Genomic DNA, 9,013 nt, shown 5'->3' with positions numbered 1-9,013 from the left:
TTCAAGAAGTTATGATCCCTCAGTGCCCAAATATTTAGGAGACAATATGCAGTTGGAGCTAATTTCAGGAACAGGCCTTGATAAGATCTCCTGATGGGCAAGAAGACACCCTTGCTACCCCACCAAGTCTTCTGTCATTCCCATTCTCATCTGCTTCATGCAGCCTTCTAAGGGGAGAATATTAACAATTGAGTCAAAGGAAGGCCAAAGCAGGCAAAACATGAACAAATCTTGACTTCTAAACATTATTTTAGCCCGATGTTATTTGTAATAAAGGAAAGTATTAGAAAATATGACAAATAAGGCCGGGGTGGTGGCTCATGCCTATAATCCCAGCACTTTGGGAAGCTGAGGTGGGTGGATCACCAGGTCAGGAGATGGAAACCATTCTGGCTAACAGGGTGAAACCTCGTCTCTACTAAAAATACAGAAAAATTAGCTTGGCGTGGTGGTGGGCGCCTGCGGTCCCAGCTACTCGGGACGCTGAGGCAGGAGAATGGCATGAACTTGGGAGGCGGAGCTTGCAGTAAGCCAAGATCACACCACTGCACTCCAGCCTGGGGCACAGAGTGAGACTCCGTCTCAAAAAAAAAAAAGAAAATATGACAAATAAAATTTGGTATTATCATTGGCACTTGAACTATTCAAAAGATTCAGGGTCTTTATTTTATTTCCACCTGAGACAGTTACCATTTAGTGATTCTTTTAGTCTTGCTGGAGACATTAACATAAAAAATGACAATATAAAAATGAATTTTATCTTTTTATTGGTCTACCTCTTGCAGTCAGCCTTAATGTCACTCTTAGATCTAAGCCAGCCAGGGGAGTAAGGGACTAAAGGAAACAGCTAAATGGCAGGAGGGAAGCCTATTGTTAATTTCTCCCTTTGCTAAAGTTATTGGCCTTGGCCTTCCTTGCTCAAAGGACTTTGGGACAGTAACCCAGAAGTACCATGAAAAATAAATTTGGATTCTGGCCAGTTCCTAATTCAGTCTTGCTTGGTGGACTTTCTCCCCTCAGCTGATGCATAAAATGCTTCACCAATGTTCCCAAAAGTCACCATGATTTATCAAAGCTCAACAAATGTGTCCAAGTATAATGCTCAGGGGTTGTATAAATTAAAGTTTAGTCAGGATTCCAGCTAAATTAAAAAATATGAAGATTTCCTTTTCTGTAAGTCTGTGACTCTGTCTAATTGGCTCTCCATGAGCAACTTATGATACTAGTCTCATGACATTTTGAAAAAATTCATGTATGCCCAAGGAGACAGACTACTAAATCACAGATTCCTCAATTTGTTTTTCTAAAAAAGCCTAAGTGGTTCTTTGAACCAAGAGATTATTTAATCTCCAACATTTTAAGTCATGGAAAAATTTGAATTTTAAAATTAAGTTAGAGTAAGTGTTGAATAATATATAATTTCAAAGTTCCAAATCAATGGTGATTTTAAGATAATTCTGTATATAATACAAACACAAAACATTAATGTAACAGTAATTATTTGCTTTATCTAAAGACATGTTAAAAATTGAAAAAGTAGTGGGTAATAGTTTTAAAATCATTCAATTAACTGTAGAGAAGATAACAAAAGTCATTCTCCATTCTACTACCCAGAGATTACCACTAAAGTCTTTATTTAGACATATTGTATCAGTCAGTTGTTACTGTAATAATGTTGGGTAACAAAAGCCACAAAATCTCAATGCATTACAATAATAAGCATTTATTTTTATCACTCATGAGTATACAGGTTGATGATTTAGCTGGAACTGGCTTGCTGGGCTCAGCAACTTCACCTGATCTGGTTCCAGGCAATAGGTAGGTTTGGATCTAAACCACATACCTCATTCTGGACCCAGTGAATACCTGAAGCCTATTTCTAGCTTGGTGATGGCAGAAGCAAACAAAGCAAGCCTAAACCATGCAAGCTCGTTGATAGTGTCTGCTCCCATCCCACCTACTAGTGGTTCATTAAACTAAAGCTACTTATATGATCTGTCAGAGTCCATGGGGCAGGGAGTATCGATCTCTCATGAAGAGGGGACCATAGAAGGTGAGAGGGAGAAGGAGACATTATGAGTAAATTATATAATTATATTTATACCTACATATGTATACATATATATATAGTACATAGAATGTGTATGTATATAGACAGACATGTATATATATGTAAACATGTGTATGTATATGTGTGTGTATATAAGTATGTACATATTCTATATATACATGCTCACTAATAGCATCTATTTCATATGGTGGTTTGGAGATTTAGATAGATTAATACATGTAAAATTTTTTTTAATTAACTTGCAGTAAACACTCAGTAAATGTTCAGAATTGTTATGAACTGAATGTGTCCCCCCAAAATTTATATGTGGAAACCGTAACCCCCAATGTGATGGTATTTGGAGCTGGGTTCCTAGGGAAGTGATTAGGTTTAGATAAAGTCATAAGGTAGGACCCCATGATGGGATTATTCTCCTTATTAGGAAAGGAAGAGAAGGCAGAGCTCACTCACTTGGCCTCTGCCATGTGAGCACACAGAAGGTGGCTGTCTACAAGCCAGGGAGAGAGCCCTCCCCAGAAACCGAGTCTGAAATCACTTTCATTTTGGCCTTTCCAGTCTCTAGGATTATAGGGAAGTAAATGTCTGTTGTTTAAGCCACCCAGTCTATGATATGGAAATAGAGTCCCATTCAGCTCATTTATTTGAGCAATATTGTATTACGAATATTTCCCAAATCATTAAAATTTACCATTTTAATGTTATATATTATTGTACAGATATGTCAATTCATTTAAGCATTTTCTACTGTTTGCACATTGACATTTTTCTTGCTAATACAAATGCTGTGATGACCATCCTCAGGTTCCCATGCGTAAACCTTTGAACATCCAGTTATCCATTCCTAAAAGAGGATCCCTAACTCAAACACTACAGACATTTTAAAGCTCTTGTCAAACTGATCTTCTGCCCAAGGAGACTAGCCCAGTACCCTTCAACTTCAAGTCTGTGAACAGCATAACTGTCTGGGCCACCTGCTCTCAGCTGTACTTTTACATGGCCAAGATTAATCAGATTTACATTTTGTTTTGTTTTCATTAGTAAACAAGCATTAGTAAATCAAGCATTTCATTAGTAAATCAAGCATTTCATGATTGATTCACCATTGTTCCTAAAAATTGAAAATCAATATTTATATTGACTACATTAAATATTATTTACTGAACCATCAAGTAGTAGTAGTATAGTTGTTTTAGTTTTAGTTTTTAAGAGCCAGAGTCTTGCTGTGTTGCCCAGGATGGATTAAAGTCCCTGGCTTCAAGCAATTCTCTCACCTCAGTCTCCTAAGTAGCTGGGACTCAATAGCATGTCACCGCGCCTGACCTTAGTTTTGTAGTTTTAAAGCCACAATCTATTGGCCAATGAAAGAAGAACGCCAAAACAGATTCTGATTTTTATTCCTCACAATTGATCAAAATAATGTAATGTTTTGATCTACTTTATATTTGTTCCATTCCTTTCTTGTATACATTTTGGTGGGTTTTAAAAAAATTATTCTCTGGCATTCTGGTTGTCTTTTTTATTTTTTTGTGAAGTGTAAGATATATGCAATCCCCAGCATATTCCAAATAATGTTCTACCTTTCCACTAAGTTATCTGTTACATAAAATGTAACTTAGAATCCACTATATTTGTTTTGAAAACCCACTGACCTTCTATTCTAATTTTTACTTTTTATCTCATAGCTGTATTTTGTAACTCTCTTCCATCCAAGAATTTCTAATTACCTTTCATTTCTGTGCTTCAATCGGGACTGATGGCTCTGCAGCGAATGAGAGAACAATCAACATAAAACCATTTTTCACTACTTTTCTGGATTTGTTGAATATCTTTTGAATTGCTTTTTTTTTTTTTTTTTGGTTTATACTGTTTTGCCGAAGTACATTCTGATGTGACTTCTAAGGAAGGTTATAGGAAATACAAACTTTCTAAATCCATGCATGTCTGAAAATGTTTTATTAGACATTCTGGCTAAAATTTCTAGTTTAAAATGTTTCTTCAATTTTATTTTTATATTTGTCTGTATTACTTGATTTTTTTTCCCCCCTCTGGGACCTTTTAAGATGATCTCTTGTTTTCTTGTTGTACAAAATATGGAGATGTGATTAACTGCACCAGCCCTTGGGACAGTTTTCCAAATGTAAGACACTTGCATCCCTTTATCTTTTGGAAATTGTTTTTATTGTTTTTTGAGACTCCCTCATCTATTTCCTCTCCCCTCTCTTCCCCTTTTTCTTCCCTCTTTATTCTTTTCTATTAGTTGGATCTTGAATGTTGTATTAGATAGTATTACTTTAAGATAATATCTAGTTATTCTAGATACCATTATTTCTGCTTCCAGATAAAGAGAAATATGACTGAAATGGCTCATTCAACAAAATATGGTTTTAAATTTTCATGCAATTAGAAATCTATAGGGGAGAAGTCTTGGTCTGGTGTGGCAATTCCATGATGTTATAAAAATCCGGGGTCAGTCCCTCTTCCGGAGTCATCATCTTTAGCATGTAGCTTTCACCCTCAGATCCCAACCTGGTTGTTCTTTCTCCATCTATGCTTCCTGTGTCCCAGTCAGACAGTGGATGGAAGGGTGAAGGGGATGAGGAGAAACCATCAGAGGTCCTTAAATATTAAGAAGGAAGCAGAGAGTTGATGTTGAGTAGGCAACCACCTGTTTTTGCTGGAGACCTTCTGATTTCATCTCTATGTCCCTCATCATATCTTTCATAATCATGTTCTCAGGGTTTTTTTGTGTGTTGTTGTTCTTATAGATTCCATTAAATGTATTTTCCAACTCTTTATTTGAACCTTTTAGAATCTGAGCAACCTTGATTTTGTGAAAGCTTACCTATTCTTGCTTTATGAATGCAAAAAATCTTTTTGTATTTTTTGGAGGGACTAATTGGAGGGTTGAAGTGTCCTTAAGTTACTGGAATTATCTCTCTTTGCTATGGGATAGAAGTTTGTATCTTGAGCTTTCTGTTTCCCATATCAGATTTCCTCCAGTGTCTAGTTATTTTGGTTATTCCTTAGTACAAACTGTGGTTGAGAGCTCTGCACAAAGCTGGGGTATTTCTGTCAGCCTGCTATTTTAAATATAGAATAATATTTCGGTAGTCCAGGCTTCACTCCTCCAACCCATGCACACAACACATCCATACTTACATACACACACCTGGAGTTTACTCTCTTTTCCTATATTTGGTGTTCATTTCTGTCCAGGGCTAGATATAAGCAGAATTGGGAAGTGAATGAAAAATAGATTAGGAAACCTAATACTAATATATTTGAGAAATGCTATATAGTATTTGATTTCACTTTCTAAGCATAGGTTCCTATCCTTCTTCATCTTTATGATCTTTTTTGATCAGACTCTCTCTGAGCTAAATTAGAGGTAATTCAACTAAGGAAATTAATAGCAAAATAAAACAAAAATAACAGTTTGCATCCCCCAGAGAAGGTATTTAGGATGACAGCCAGATTTTGAAAGTGCTCAAGCCCCAGTTGAAATTAATTTTTTTTATCAATTATGGGGTAGCAAACTCAGGGAGCACCTCTTGTCTGTCTAATCTGTACCATATTAGCAATCAAGATAATTTGTTTTTTTTTTCTGAAAATGTAGTGGAGATGGAGAAGGAAATGTAACAGAATTTGATTAACTCTTTTTTTGCAAGTAGAAATTGTACTCTTCTATGAAAAAGAATGATCAAATTTTGAAATTACTCCTATTTTAACTGGCCATCTATATATTGTATTACATTGCACCATGATTATGAACAAGAAGGTAAAAACTGAGTTGATTTACAATGTTAAAGAATACAATCTTTGTGTGCTGTGTGCTGTTAGTTTTTTTTTTTTTGTCTATTTCAAAGCATCCCATGAAAATATATTCTGACAGCATCATTCTGAATGGACTTCTAAGATTTTTGCCATAGAGAAGAAAACATTTCCTACCAAGAGCCAGTAATCTCACACATGCTATATCAATTTAAGACTTACATGGAAGAACAATCACCATAATGCAGCTTTAACTTTTTATTTTGGAAGACAGAAACTCTTTAAAAGCTTCAGTAGAGAAGCTCTGGTACTTGATAACAATATCAGTTACTTAAAAATATACTTCAGTTCTATACTGTATATGAACATAATGCAGAAGTATGAGTAAAAGTAGAGGAGGAGAGAAAGAGAGAGACAGATGGAAAGAAAAAGAGAGAAAACAACAGATTGGGAGACCAGAGAGAAACAGAGAGGAGTTCAATAGATTATGAAGTGTGAAAATATTTTCGTTACATGATGCTGTCGCCTCGGGTTGTTATGTATTAGCAGCACCATCTGAGTTATTAACTTAATTACCATCTATTCACACATCCTTAATTATTGTTTATTCTTAAATGCAGTGAATAGTCACAGTAGCCCACCATGGGGACTTCATTTTTAGACATTACAGTAACTAGGGGAATTTTATTAAGGAGCCAGCACCTAAACCGTTATTGTTATTATTATTATTCTTTAAACCAAACTACAGACTTACTCAGATTTCATCAGTCTTCCCATCAGTGTTCTCTTCTGGTCCATGATCCAATGTAGGATTCCACATCACAGTTAGTTTTTATGTCTCCATGTCCTCTCCCACTCTGTGATGGTTCCTCAGTATCTCTTTGTCTCCCAGGACCTGACACTTTTGAAGAGTATTGCACAGCTATTTTGAAGAATGTCCTGCAATTTGGTTCTGCCTAATGTATTTCAATTAATAAATGTTACTTGGGCATTGTTGGCCAAGAGTACCACAGAAATGATAAGCCCTACTTAGTGTATCAAATCAGGAAGTGTAGGATGTCAGTATGCCTTTTTACTGGTGACGTTAATCTTGATCACTTGGCTGAGATGGCATCTGCCAGGTGTTTCCATTTTTAAAATTACTATTTTTCCTTTAGCAATTAATGGGTATCTTGAGGGAGATAATTTTGCACTAGGCACATATAATCTTTCTTGTCAAAGTTTTACCGATGAATTTTGGCTTTCATTGGTACATCTTGCCTGCAACAACTATTACTGTGGTATTCTATTGGTGAATTCATATTTCCATCTTCTTTCTACATTTATTCATTGGGAGAGCTGTTATCTCCCATTCATTCATTCATTTCTTTATGTCATAGACTCATGGATGCTTATTGTATTCTCTTGGTAAAAATCTATCATTAACTTGCTCAAACTTGGTACATTGGGAGCTCTTTCGTGTTGGCTGCTGTGAGCTTTGGACATGCCCCCATTCTTTTTTGAGCACTTCCTTACTTTCTGGCACCACGGGATGCTCTAGGCTTATCTTAAGTTTTCCCTGTCCCATCCTGGAATTCAACTAATTCTACAAGGAGGTCTGGTTTCTTCTATTGGAAAATGGCATTTAGAAACAGATATCTGGGCTGTAGGTTTGTTCATTATTATTGGGAAGTCATTGAGTCTAGACCCCATCAGTTTGATTCATGCGTTCACCAACACCATGCTGTCTTGATTAATGTGGCTTCATAGTAAGTCTTGAAATTATGTAGTGTGAGGGTTCTATCTTTGTTATTTTATCAAAATTGCTTTGGCTATTGGGGTTTCTTTGCTTTTAAATATGAGTTTTAGAATCAGCTTGTCATTATCCACAAAATGACTTATTGAGATTTTTATTAGGTTTGCATTGAACCTGTACATAAATTAATTTGGAGTGAATTGACATTTTAACAAGACTCAGTCTTCCAGACCTGTAATTTTTTACAACTCTGATTTCTATATAAAATTCAAGCCAATACATAGAAACATATTTATAGAGGCTAATTCAAGAACGGGGTCTCTATACAAAAAATAGGCCACAATGTTAGTCAACCAAGAGTTGGGTGACAAGCAGTTCGCACGTCATTTTTAATTGGATTTTGTCTCTCCCAAGTCAACAATGAATTAAACTGATGGGAAAAATAAAAATATTTCCATATGGTAGAATAGTAACAGAACTAATAACAGAATTTAGCTATTTACTTCTAATGCCCTTGATAGCATCTACACCAGATGTCCTGCAAAATCGGAAATACTGTCAAAACATTTTGCATTCACAGAACCAAAAAATTTCCTTTTTGCTTTGTAAACATTGCAATCATCCCCCCCGTTTCTTTTTTTTTCTATATTGCCCCCTCACCCCAACTATGTATTTTTTGGAGAGAAAACAAAACCTAGGATAAGGCAGCAAATGAGTGAAATTATTTTTCCACCATGAATTCATCATTTGTTGGAACTACCTCGGATTTCATTTATTGCAGGGATCTTAGAATAATCATGCCTAGTACATCTATTGTGGTTTGGAAACTAAAGAAGACTTACATATGGTCTTTCAAAGCCTGTTTGTGTTTTTTAGATTAAAAAACTACTGTGTTCATTGATGTCTTCTTTCAACTTCATCTCCTTATCATACACAAGTTGGAAGGATGCTCGGCGGGGAGAATGTAACAAGGCCTGTGTGGTGGTTTAGAAATCAGCCACGTAAGGCAGGATGGCCCAGAGCAGGGGATGAATTGATTTCTTTCACTTCTAGAAGCCCATGTTTCCAATGCCAGCTTGTGGAAAACTTTCTAATGAAGTAGATTATGTTGTGGGGTGGTAGATAAGTTCTTGTGATTTCAGTTGCTGGTTACCCTGGGCTAGAATATAAAAGAGCTAGAATTAGATTTAGAAGGAAAACGGCTTTTTGACAATGAACTTTACCATTAGTTTATAAAGTTTTTTTCTCAATTTTTAAAACATTGTGGTAAAATACAATTAACATCAAACTTACCATCTTAAGCATTTTAAGTGTACAGACCAGTGGTATGAAGTACATCCATATTGCTCACTCTACACCTTCATCCATCTCCAAAACTGTTTTCATATTTCAAAACCGAAATTCTATATCCACAAAGCAATAACTCCTCATTCCTG

Source organism: Nomascus leucogenys, chromosome 6, assembly GCF_006542625.1.
Source record: "Nomascus leucogenys isolate Asia chromosome 6, Asia_NLE_v1, whole genome shotgun sequence".
In the NCBI taxonomy this organism is placed as follows: Eukaryota; Metazoa; Chordata; class Mammalia; order Primates; family Hylobatidae; genus Nomascus; species Nomascus leucogenys.
This window is presented reverse-complemented; position numbering follows the sequence as displayed.